The sequence below is a fragment of the Lepeophtheirus salmonis genome, chromosome 3, assembly GCF_016086655.4.
Source record: "Lepeophtheirus salmonis chromosome 3, UVic_Lsal_1.4, whole genome shotgun sequence".
NCBI lineage: Eukaryota > Metazoa > Arthropoda > Copepoda > Siphonostomatoida > Caligidae > Lepeophtheirus > Lepeophtheirus salmonis.
The window spans coordinates 20,323,760-20,337,158 of record NC_052133.2 but is presented as its reverse complement, the minus strand read 5'-3'; the positions used below and the strand labels follow the sequence as shown (position 1 = coordinate 20,337,158).

Genomic DNA, 13,399 nt, shown 5'->3' with positions numbered 1-13,399 from the left:
AATGCCGATAATCAACTTTCTATATCAACATGACAATTGTCATTTCTTTTTTGTTTGGCAATATATTTTGTGATCAATCATCAATTAGCTTCAGCTAATGCATTACTTTATTAATTAAAAACATTAAAATTAACCAATCCTTGATTCAATCAATTGATGAAATAAAATATTATCCTACATAGTATTGAAATAATTTATGTGTGTTTTATACGTTTTGCTTAAAAAAAACAATAATAAAAACGCATTTATTTAAAAAACGGAGACATATACAGATTTTAGATATAAAATAAAAGTTGTTCAGAATTTTGATTTACGTACGTAAAGTTATGTTTAATTCTGATCAGACCAGATCCCTGGGCTCTGGAGGGAAAGTTTAATTTTTTCGCAAATAAGTTAATTTTTTAAATAAAACAAGATCGATTCCCCGTGTCTCAAAGTTTTTTTAAAGGTATGTGTTGTCGATTCGAAAAGCACCAAAAATTTTATAATCCAAAAACGAATTATTTTACAAACAGAAAAAGGGAGAACGTATATTAAATACGAATTAAAAAAGGGAATCAGGAAGAGGATGAGTGAGTTAATTTTAGTATGTATCTTCAATTTTCATTATGGTTGAAGAAGGAATACGGCAAGTTATATGTGACAATGTCAATAAATAAATCACAGGGTCTAACATCTGAGAATATATTACAACATTATATTTACCAAAATCAGTATTTAAAATGGTCAATTATATGTTGCATATTCAAGAGTGTCAAAAGGGTGTGCAGAATTGATTATATTTACATCACATGGACAGAAACAACAAAAATGTTGTATACAAGGAGGTTTTACAATATAAATTTACCTGTTAAATAATTATAGTTTATAGTAAATCGTTTTAGTCTAGAATTTTAACATCAACAAGCTAAATATAAATAAAATCTTTTTAATTTTTCATCGGCTATCTTTAAGACAGCGTGTTCGTGCTAATATCTGTTAATATCTTATCAAAAGGCTATAGCAATATCCGTTGAGATGAAAAATTACATTTTAATTTTATGTCCATACTTTATTTTTCTTATTCAGTCAATTCGGAGCTTGTCAATATATATGTAAAGTATTCAATAGTCCAAAATATAACCCTTATCATTTTTATTTCCCCAAAAAAATGTCAGTCATACCTGGTTTAAGAGTAAGTCACATCATTAAGCGGACATATCTAAGTTTCAAATTGAGAATGGATACAAAATTGAAAAGCTGGCTTAGAAAGTCACCTGCACTAAGTGTTTTTTTTTTCTATTTCCCTTGTCTCACTGCTTAATACAAGTTTGACAGTATTTGCGTTTTGGAGCCTCTCCAAGTAAAGCCTTGGTCATAACGAGTAATACTTGAGGGTTACAAGAGTTTTTCTTAAATAAGGTCCTTTTTTTTATTTGCATTATATTCCTGATACCCCAAAAGAAACCCATATACCATTATTACTTTAAACCTATAGTCTAAAGTTTGGAAACTATAGGAAGAAGGTACATTTTTTTTGCAACTAGTTGATAAAGTCTAGGGTATAAAGTCCTTATAACAGTAAATAGTATATACACTTTAGTTCAGAGGTACTTGAATTAGATGGGACATGGTGGAAACAAAAATATTTTATGACACTATTTCAAAATGTCGAAAACTTATTTGTTTCCTCTTTGGTTCTAACTAGAGGTGGGTTGATATCAAAATATTTTCCGATCCGATATCCTTAAAAAATAATTTATCTATTTGATCCAATATTTTACAATTGATAAGATGTGCCCGTATCTCCACCTCCAGTGTCGCCGGAACCATAGGGGCAAGATGCCATTATCCCCTCCCAACTTTTGTGGAATTTTTATAATTATGTCAATAAAAAAATATAAATCTTCTCTAAAAATTAAAGTTTCCCTTAAAAAAAATGTTATTCTTTCAAATTGTATTCCTTATATAAAGTTTTTTCTCTGAAATTATTCCAAAAAAGTCGGATTATTCTTTCAATTTTAGTCTCTTCCCAAAATATTTAACTCTAAAGTTTAGTAAAAAAGTTTATTGACAAAAGTTCTTTGTCAAATTTGGGATTTATAAAAATATGCAAACGCCCTGATGGTGTCTCCGTTTTGCCCCATTTGCAAAATAAATTCTGGGGTTGTTTTATCCCTTGCTATTTATTAATAAAGAAGGGATCCTTGTAAGGAAAAAACCAAGTATAGAGATTAGAAAAGAAAAAACGGTTGATCCAGCAGCTCTTTCTTTTTTTTTGTTTATCATTTTATAGGTCGTGGGGGTGTTAATATCTCCCTCTAAAAGTAGAGTTATTACCAATGTTTAGTGTAAATTTAAAAAAAAATGAATAATAAAATAAATATATGCATATGAATTTAAATATAACAATAATAATTTGCCTCTACCACCGTTATTTTACTGGCCCACGGAAAGTTCTGTTAAATGTTTATTAAAGTACTAATGATATAACTAATTTCACAATTTGCATACACTTATAGACATAGGTCGACGCAAGTTCCAAAAGCATGTGACATAACTTTCATTCGAAATAGTCACCTTAGCCTTGACCACTCCCCGAATTCTCTCTGGAAAGGACTTGCACGCTGCACTCAGCATGTTAAAGGGGCCGCAGTCCTAGAAAGCCACCAGTTCGGCCTTCAGGTCGTCCTAATTCTTGCTGAGGGTCACACAGGCTTTACTCTCTAGAATGGACCACATGGAGTAATCCATGACGTTTAGGTAGAGGGCTGGAGGTGGAAAGACTGTCTTGTTCCATAAGTCACTGAAATTGGTGTCACCCCTCCGCTGCGTCTCGCTGGATGTGTGGGAAGGGGGCAACGTCCTGTTGGAAGGTCTATGGCTCATTCTGGAAGTTCTGTTAGGCCCAGGGAGCAAGACATTCATCCAGGAGATACTCCATGGTGTTGATCTTCACCGTTACTTGCACAAACACCAAGGGTGACTTCCCTGTCTCAGTTCCGGCCACACAAACCATCACAGACTGTGGTTTCTGCATTCTGTTGACTCCATGGTCAGCCAGCTCACCTTTTTTTTGTCAGAATCCGATGATTTTGTGGGATAAAAGCCTATTCCACAGTGAAAATCTTCTCATCACTGAACACAATGTTGGGAACGGTGGCAGTCCTGAACTTCTGAAGAATAACATTACTTTTTTCAAGTCTTTTAGCCTTGAGCTTGCTTGACAGGTGCTGTTGCCTCTTTAATCTGTAGGGATACATCCCCAGGTAATCTTGGAGAAGGTATCTCATTGTTATTACACCCGTGATGAAATCCTTGGCCATGTTGGTGAGGTTCCTCCTGGGATTTCTTGCAATCCCAGGCCTTGACGACTCCGGGCGTCCTTTTTACCTTGGTCTGCCTAATCTGGGTCTTTCCTTGATAGATTGGGTCTCCTCGTATCTCTCAATGATTCTGTTGATGATCATGGGGTTGACGTTCAATCTCTTCAGGTTCCTCAAGATGGCTGGTCAAGATTTACCCTTCAGGTACTCCTTCAATATAGCCTTTCTCTTGGCTTCCATTGAGGTTAACATAACTTTTATTTGATTCAAAACTGTTTGTTTTGATCTAGTTTTTTTGTGACCTTACATAAAGTTAATTTAACAGGGCTTTCCGTATACCCTGTAAATGTAGAACGTTCTTTTCTTTATAGCAGTAATTTATTTTCTTCCCCACGAAATCATATAACAGGCAGCTGATATTAACAAGGGTCTTAATTAAGGTGTGCCATATGTCTTGCTACCACTTTCTCCTCTTCCCTCTACACAAATCCCATCTCTAGTTATTACTTATTACTATTGTCCATATATTTATCTTTATAGATATGACATTGTTGCAAAATCACGGAGGAGGTCAACAAGACATCCTATCTCTCAACAGAACAAGTTGAGATGGTGTGATTGCCTTATTTAGCTAACTACCAGATGATTTTGGGTCTTTTTCTGGGTTTTTTAAAAGGAAAGGTTGCGTGATACAATGAATGTACTAGGTGAGTACCTGTAATTGTTCCCAGTTTAATAAGAGCTCATTCTAATTTACTCGATCACGATTCAGAGCTCTGATAAGAGGTAAAGAAGATTACAAATTGGCATCTAGAATAGCACACTCCGTAAATTTATGTACGTGAGGCAAGTCTGTCATATATAAGGTTCGATTGAAGTGTATTTATCAGCGAATCAAAAATTTTACCTATCTTAGTACTAGATAGTATTATTTATTAATTAGTGACTTGTTACGTAACAATTTCATGGTTGAAATATTCATATATCTGAATTATACGTCTATTGTAAAGTATTTTGTATTTATATGGCTCTCCTGAGGGATTTTAAAAACTACCAATCATAAATTGGAAGGGGGAAACAGAGAGAGAGAGATGGATGGATGTTAGATATCGTATTTGACATTTTAAATGAGGCAAGACAAATGACGTCATCAATCTATTTTATGGTCATTTTTAAAAATAAATAATAATATTCCCCAATAAATAATTCATCATAAACAAAACTTATCCTACGTCAGAAAAACAACATATAACTTTTTTTTTCATGGGTAAGAGTTGCGTGAGTGGGTGGGGGACAAGAGAGGGGGTACAACCATTCCTTGGTTATTTATCCTCATAGTACGCTTCTGCTCTCCCTCTTTCAAGTCTCAACTGATGAAAGTTGTGTAATATTAATACAACAACATCACTCTTGATTTATTCCTAAATAGATAGATGTAAGATGTCCCCCCCCTCTTCTTTCTCTCTCTTCTTTTATTATAAGCTGGATTGACGCATTCCAGGAGTGTCCGTAGATAGGGAGTTTGCCATGGAATTTTACGATCATTCTATATTTAAACAAGTACAATATATACTGTATATATATTATAACCAACGTTTAGAAAGTCAAACCTTACATATACCTAGCGAGAAATTTGATACAAATATCAAAAAGAGAAATATATACAGCGCACCCAGTGATCCCCATTTTAAAAGAAATGAAACGCACGCGCCTCAACCGGCTGCCTCAAGATGGCGCTTATTTTTTTCATAATAGTAAGAAGGAGGGGGGAACGAAAAAAAAAAGAAGGAAAAAAAGGGAGAACAAAACTCTAATATTATAATAAAATAAATTCAGTCATTCCGCGCTCGCGTAGCTTTCCTTATACTGATTTCGTTTCTTCCGGAGTTCTATGAACTTGACGAATTTTTTTGTGAATTATTTTTATATTATTATTTAACAGAATAGTATTAAAAACAACAGGGGACTCTATTGTTAGGAAGAAGTGCTTTGTGATATTGTGATTCATTTTATCGGAGTTGAACCGTCGACGATTCATTCATCCATTCATTTTATTACTCCTTTTTCGGCAATTGAAAGAGGGATTCAATAAAATACACTAGGATTATTAAATAATAAGTACGGACCTTCCACATTGGTCCCTGGATCAGTGGACACGTGATTCCAAGAGATTTTTATGAGAGGTGAGTTTAGGCCATCATGGTCCTTATTACTTACTTACTTTACTACTATGTTTTGTCGTTGTATAATTTCTGTTTCGTACCTGGAAAAAGTTACAACAATACCTGTAGTGTGTATAGTCATAGGTACTTCAAGAAGGCGCAGGAAAATAACTAAATGAATAGAATAAGTGGTTGAGCCAACTCCTAATAAATGAACGAAAAATAATTCTTCCACCGTTCATTTCTAGTAATGTGTATGTTCCTTCCAAATAGGAGCTCCACGCCCTGGAGCCTTTCTACACATGCGTAAATCCTTTTTTATTCATAATGTGTACAAACTATGTTCATATTTGAATAATATTTATTTTCAAGACAAACAACAGATATTGCTTTGGTCAATGCCCATCTTACTTACCTTAAGTAAACAAATCACTCACTCTTGTAAAAAGCATTTTATAATAAAAGCCTTTTCCCACAATACTTATATATAATTATACTTAAGTCAACACTATTACCCAAAAGGTCCCTTTTGATGAGTTGGGGGATTTCATCTGTCTGTCACTGTTCTGATGAATAAAATAAATCACCTCTGTATTTTATATGTATTTATTTAATCTCTTTCCCCTTAAAACAACTTTTCCGAACCCCTGATTTTCTATAAATGCTAAAGAAAGGGATTATGCATTATTTGTGATGTTAATCAAGGGTCTCCCTTCTTTCTGGACAACTCTTCATTTCTCTCTGAATGTACCTATATCATACATAGTCTAGACCTTTCACATCCTATGGATAGATGTTTTATTGATTAGCCTACTAACTTCATCCACCCCACTACATCATTTATCCCCTCTCTTACCTTTGACCTTATAATTTAAGTTATATGACGTATAATAATGTCCTCCAGGATCTCTCCTCTCTTTACTTAATTGTACCATAGTTCGTTCAAGTGCTTCTTCGTTCGCTGCTTCTTATTAGAATGTTATTTATTTTTTGGAAAAATGTTAGTACTACAGTGCATTCCAGCAAATCATATTGACCAGTATCAAGCCAAAAATAACACCATCGTCACACATTGAATAAGTTAATGGCTTAATAATTTCTCAAGTAGATTGTCAAAGTTCACCCAAGCACTACCCATACTATAGTTATATTCTTGTCTTAATCAACTTAACCATAGTTGAATAGACAATTGTCTAAAACTTTGCCACCAAAATTCAATTACTAAATCAATCCAGCATAGGGCGAGACTCAAAAACACTGAATTTGCCCAGATCAATTTAGCAAATGTTATTAAAACTGACTTGATTTAAGATATATAAAATAGATTTAAGTCTTTTAAGTGTCTAAGAACCCCCAAGTGCCGGAAGTCTCGTCAGGGACTTATATTGTCCCTCTGCTTGTTAAGTCTATCAAGTGACCAACCACTGTTTTTTGTGATTATGAAAGCTATTTAGTTTTTAATTAGTTAAACCATCATTACTGCACCATCATTTTATTCATACAAACTTGTTTCGTCAATCAATTTTACTTTCATTGTCCTGGTGACAATGTGATTGATTCAGATATGCAAATCATCGGTGCAATTACCTAGCCTTAGATTAGCTTTGCATAAACTTCTTCTTCAATTATTTAAAAAAGACCTCTAACTTGTATTCTGTGTAGATTTATAACCAATCTATTTGGATATGGATAAAACTTACATTTTCGTAAAAGCCTTTTTGTATCCACTACAAAAAGCCGCATATAAAGTGATCTACTTTTTATCGTTGTTTTTTACAATAGTTATCTCTCTATGATGGTCTATAGGTATGAGCTCTATTGTCAACGATTTGCTGGAACGCACTCAGTACATTTTCTATTCTGAAATATATTTATAGCTCTCGGTATTTGATTCACTTGATATTACATACATATTTATACGATCCAGTACATGGTTTTTTCTAAATTCATTTTTGAACCCTCTTCATCTTATGTATATACGTATTTCTTTACCCTCTTTTGAATGGTTTTATTTCTCTCATGGTGTATGTATGTATGTAGTGAATATTTATAGTTCCTCTATGTTTATCATTTATCACAGGCTTCTTTTTGTATCGAAATAAAGTTTTGTTGTATATATATAAATATATTTTGTAAGATCCTTTGAACTTAATTTCTTTTTATTTTGTTTTTACAAAAGGCTGTTTCGTTCACTTCGTGTGATTTTAGTCCTTGGGGTGTATACATTTAATATATGTTTGTATTCTCTGAACTTTTATTGCACAATTGTACTGTTATCATTCTTTTTTTAAAAAATATATTATGCATACACTATCAATGTTATAAAGATGGAGTTTCAATCCCGTCTTTATTTAATGATTCTCTTGTATTAATCCTTCTTTTAAAACGAGTGTACTTCATGATTTTCTATTTACTTAAGCCTTAAAGAACAGATTCCCTTTGCTTAAGGTATTTTTCTATTATTGTTGTACGTTCGTGACCTTTTCTCTGAAGTACCATTCATGGATACTTAAGATGATGTGGATAGAAAAGAGATATGAAGTTTATATTTCTACTTTTAAGTGTTTGAGGGGTAGAGGTTAGTGTAAAATATCCTTTATTTGGCATTTAAGTTGTATACAGCAGAAATAGGAAAAGGTCTTTGTACCGTAGTCTTTTCTCACAAGCTGTCCCAATTCCTTGAATATTAGTGTCAATGTAGATTCCATGTATATCTGGGGTCTTTTTTTTTATAAAATGTAAAAATGAGGCATGTTCGGGTAAAAGAGGATGGGCATCACTCTTATTTTCATAAGTTTGATAGCATGCATATGAAGTGAATAAAGTAGAGGTCTTCGATTTTTTTAACTATGATTTATGAACAGTACACAATTCTCAACTCATGTTGATCTGAGGGACGCACTAAACATTAATGTTCCATCAGTCCTTATTTAGGACCGCTGTACATAGTCCAGTCCCACTTCTCGGTTCAAGATATATGTATCTTATTCCGCTTAATAAACCATTGATATTTTTATGAAAAATTCCAAGGACCGGTCCTAATATTAGACTATACCGAATAAATAAGGACGGACACAACAATACGGCTAGAGGGCTGTAGGTTGACGACCGCTGCCATAAATTATCAAATGGTAATCCTATCAAACGTATGTGTCTATTTACTATATTACTTTTCCACTTTAAAAAAGAAATAACAAATAGTTTCAACTTTAAATGCTCTGTTTCATAAGAGTACATACATACGTTTTTTGACAGCAGACAAATATATATAATAATTTTCCATATGTACAGAGTCATTAGGAACTTGGGTAATGATTCGTTTGTGGGTCATGACTATAAAGGAATGTCACAGTTTGTCATGTTTTATTGCTTCGATTATTTTTCCTGTCATTATCCTGTTATATGTAAATATGTAGGCTTTTTAAAAATAGAAAAGTTTGTCTTTGTTTTTGGTGAGGAAGAAGCCCTGCTGGGTCGGAAGAGCTATTCGAGCCATTTGAAGAAGGGCGGGGAGGCGGGGGAGATATATTAGAAAGGAAATAAATATGTTAAGTTATATAAATAGACATAAAATGCACATATTTATATATATATATAGATTGATTCCGTCATGTATGTGTCTGTAAATAAAGGCTTCTGAGTTGGATGTGAATTTGGTTCCATTAGTGTTAAGAGATAGGATAATATACGATAATTAATACTCGCCCCCATATTTTTTTTTCATATAACTCTGCCTCATAAAGCAAGAAAATTCATAGAAAAATAAAACTACAAGTTTTTTTTATTAACTATTAATTAGATGAATAAAAATATAATTAAAATGAGTGTTTGTCGGTCTTTAATCGCTCGTGACGTCATTAAGGGCGTTTTTTTCTTTTATTAAATTATCCAGTTTTATAATAAAAACAATTATATCATTAAGTAAAATATAATATACTCGTATTATTTGCAAAAAAATGAATATTTTTTGCAGATAATGAGCAATGATCTTAATACATATCTCATCTATCCTATTTGCCGTAATTAACCATCGACATTTTTATGAAAAATTCCAAGGACCGGTCCTAAGACTGAACTGGACCGAACAAATAAGGACCCATACAACACTGCGTAATATTATAAAAGAGATTTCGTTTCGTGTGTTTTTTCACATTTGAATGGTTACGATTTGAGGCATCTGAGAGTTTTGAGGGTTTTGAATTTGTTAATCCTGTTTTATCTTATTATCTTATAAAGTCTCTTACTATTTGTGTACAGACTAAAAAAAAGACCGATTTTCTTTTCTCTTCGGTCGTAAATTATTTTCTATGCACCGATCTGGACCAAAATTTAAATCCTACATTTAAATTTCCTTTGAATTGAATAAAATATAATAAAAAAACTTATTTTTTTGGGATTCATCAAGAGCAATTTGTGTGTGTGGACAGAATATTACGAAGATTCCGGCCCAAACTGAACTTGGCCCAAATTAGTTCCTTCTAACAAAACTGATATGGTCAAGGACCCAACACTACTAACTATGTAGGCAGCGTTATTAAATGTCCTTTACCAATATAATCCATACAAAGTTGAGTGAAACCTACAGACACTCAAAAATGTAAATTATTATCAAAATGTGGATTCTATTAATTATAGTGAAGAGCATTTATAACGGATCTATTCTTTAGTTATGAACAAGGACTAAAGGTTATTAATAACATTATGAACTGATACTTTTCTTGTTAAGAGTCAAAAGCTGCAGTTTTATGCAACAAAAATAAGTTGGGTGCCAGTACTTAAGAATATATATTATTTATCTCCCAGGATCCTGTTTTTTTTTCGAGGTTTTACTCCCACGATAAATTATCTAAAAAAAAAAAAAGATTCCTGAGAAATCTTGCATTTAATTATTTCATAATTTATGGTTTATTTATGTACCTAATTCATTCAATGAAAGCTGAATATATATTTTTGAAGATGCAAAAATGTGCAAATGATACGCATTGACAAAAAAAAAAAGAAGACACTCAACGAAGGAGAGCAAGGCCATGTACCTATTTTAGATACAAGTCATTCATTGAAATTTTATGTACAAATATGAGGCTTATTTCATTGATGTATTTACGTAATTTACAAGTACTTGCAATGTATGTATTTAAGAACCAATCCAAGTACTATGACGAATATATTTATGTGTTGATTAGCCCCAATCCCATTTTATGAGTTTTATAAGAAGTACATTTCTGGAAGTTGGCTCAGGAATTATTTGCAAAGAAGACGAAATGTCATCCGAAATGGAGGTGACAGATCTAATGAAAATTGATGAAAATGTTAATTGTTTTAAAACATTTGTAAACGAAATAAGTGATATTTTTTTCATCATTTTCTGTCGAATGTATTAAATATTCACAAGTACTAATTTTTAAACCAAATATAAGTACTCATTTATCATGAATACTTAAGTATAGGATTTAAGGCTACTTATGTACAAGTACCAATGTATTTGTCCCTGTTCTTTCAACTAAATCCCTATAACATAACTACAAATGAATAATGTTTAATTATAACTTCACCTTCTAACGTAATAAAGTTGAATTACTATTCAAACTTTCACAAATATTTTAGATAAGACTAGCTTAGCTCGATATTTTAAACTCAAAACATTGGAGTTTTAAATAGTCAAATTTATATACAGGGTGTGCAAGCTATTTATGCACCCAATTTGGTGCTCTCGCTTGGGCAAATCCGGGCACTTAGCCAGCTGATTTTTGTTTTGTTAGATAGCTTGTTTAAACTTGCACCAGTTGGAAAAAATGTTATTAATTGACGAATTTGTTGTCCCAATTTATTTGGAAAAGGCACGGAACCCTCCTTGGAGCGACGTGCTAGAAACCAAGGTGAAGCCCTGGTTCGATATGGGTGCCGATGGGAGGCCTTACATGTAGTATCAGGACTCGACTCCCTGCCACACCTCGAAAAAAGAAGTAAATGTCTACAAAAAAAGATGTCGATTACATCTTGCCGACTTTTGACCTCCAAACTCGCCGAATCTGAATCTGATTGATTTTTTTTGTTGGGGTGCGATCGTATTAAAAGCCAATGGAACCCCCCTGAGACTCCAAATACAAACTTATCAGTCTGATTAAGTAGAAATTCTAGGATTTGCCGAGGGACCGAGTGATGAAGGCCTTTTCAAGCTATCGATATCGTATCGATACTGTAATTGAGCCTGGAGGTGATTTATTGAATAAAACAAATCAGAATCAAGCTTTCAGAATCTGGTTTAATTTTTTTTAATGTGGAGATAAAACTGCGTTTGGAAAAAATCATTTTCTAGGCACAGATAGCTTGCGTACCCTGTATGACTCAAAAGGATAGTAATGAACTAGAATACATACGATCCTTTCTAATTAAAAAAACAAAAAAAAAAAAGTTGATCTGTCCATATTAAAAAGGAGATAACGCTTTACATAACATGTGGAAAAGCTTGGTCAACTCGAAAGTGGGTATATTGTTCTAAGACAAACTTGACTCGACCATTGAATCCAGCCATCTTGAATGAAAACGGCATTTTTTTCTACAAATTTTCATTTGAAAAACCCTAATATGTATGCTATTGAGGCTTGTGCAAGAAGCCTTTGAAGCTATTAGTGTGTACATGTACACTACATGATTATTATATAGAAATGGTTATGTAGGTTTTTATAAAAGTTCTCATAGTATCCCTTGGGTACACGGTTCTATTAATAATAATATTTATACATATATATGTAGGTATTATTATTATGTTATTCATATTATGTAGTGTACTAGTAAGTAGTCAAAACAGTCTCATAAATCAGTCCAAACATGTATATTAGGGTGGAGCTTATTTGTCAACTCTCGGAATGTTGCGGCTTTAAGGTTTAATATTCGTTTAAGTCTACAAATATCATTCGTACATTTTGAGCTGTTTAGAAAAATATTTAGAGGGGGCAAAAGTAGTGTTTAGACTGTCCGTATTTAGGACTGAAGAATTCCAGTTCAGTCCTGCACATCAGTTCACAAGCTTATTAAGTTCGGTCCTTGATGACTTAATTTCCTCTCTGTTTAATTAGTTTTTGTACAGTCAGTCCGAAGGACTGATAGTCACAAGGACTGGACTGAATAAGTAAGATTGAAACTCCACTCAAGGGCCTTAACGTTTTGAAATATGTACTCTTGTTTTAAAATCGTATATACTGTATACATTACAGCTTTTAGAACAAAATTTAGTTAGTTATAATTACTATCAAAAATATTTGATAAATTCTTAGGTTGCATCTTTCATTTACTTGTTCAAAACAATGACAATTAATTGTAGTTAAATGAATCGTAGGCTCCGAATATCTGTTTATTCGGTAGCTTATCAACGTCAAACCAGCTCAAAATGTGTAAATAAGGACATGTACAAAGTATATACGTAAGTTTTGGGTTTGTTGCCCCAGCCCCATGTTCGAATTTTGTACACAAAATGTACGTACTTAAATATGGCTTATATTCTCAATTTGAGAACCCCTACCCCCTTTATACATGCCCCTAATGATATCTTTAAGGCAAATGGGGCATTTTGACAATTTCAAAGATTAGCTCCACGCTAAAAGTGTATGTATAATATTATTATTATTCCAAACTCTCTTGTTGTTTTTACTTCGACCCCCCTAAATACCCATCTTTTATTTCCATAAACATTCATTCTCTTCATAGGACATTATGCCCTTGTTTGAGAGAAAATAATAATTGCCTATATTTAGACGTTTATTTTTGATGTTGTTTATTCTACAAAAATAATATTTATGAAGGTACTCCTATTCTCATTTTCATCCTGTTCAACAGGAAGGAAGTTCCTGGACAATTGGATGCACAACTTTATTTTTGTTTCATTCCCTTTTTCGAGCTAGCAAATCTATTACCAGTCATTTTAACTACTCTATA

At 32.8% G+C, this 13,399-nt stretch overlaps 1 protein-coding gene across 15 annotated transcripts in view; it reads left to right on the top strand.

Annotated features, from left to right (window-relative positions):
• The first annotated feature begins 5,125 nt into the window (after positions 1 to 5,125).
• Positions 5,126 to 13,399, top strand: part of Nrg (Neuroglian) — a 100,452-nt gene continuing 92,178 nt past the window's right edge. For 8 of the 15 annotated variants that reach the window (XM_071887107.1, XM_071887114.1, XM_071887110.1 and 5 more), the window contains exon 1: positions 5,140 to 5,488. The gene's annotated coding sequence lies outside the window, so the exon portion shown is untranslated. Of the gene's footprint in view, positions 5,489 to 13,399 lie in introns of all 15 variants that reach the window. The other 7 variants (XM_040708567.2, XM_071887115.1, XM_071887112.1 and 4 more) reach the window with 2 other exon arrangements.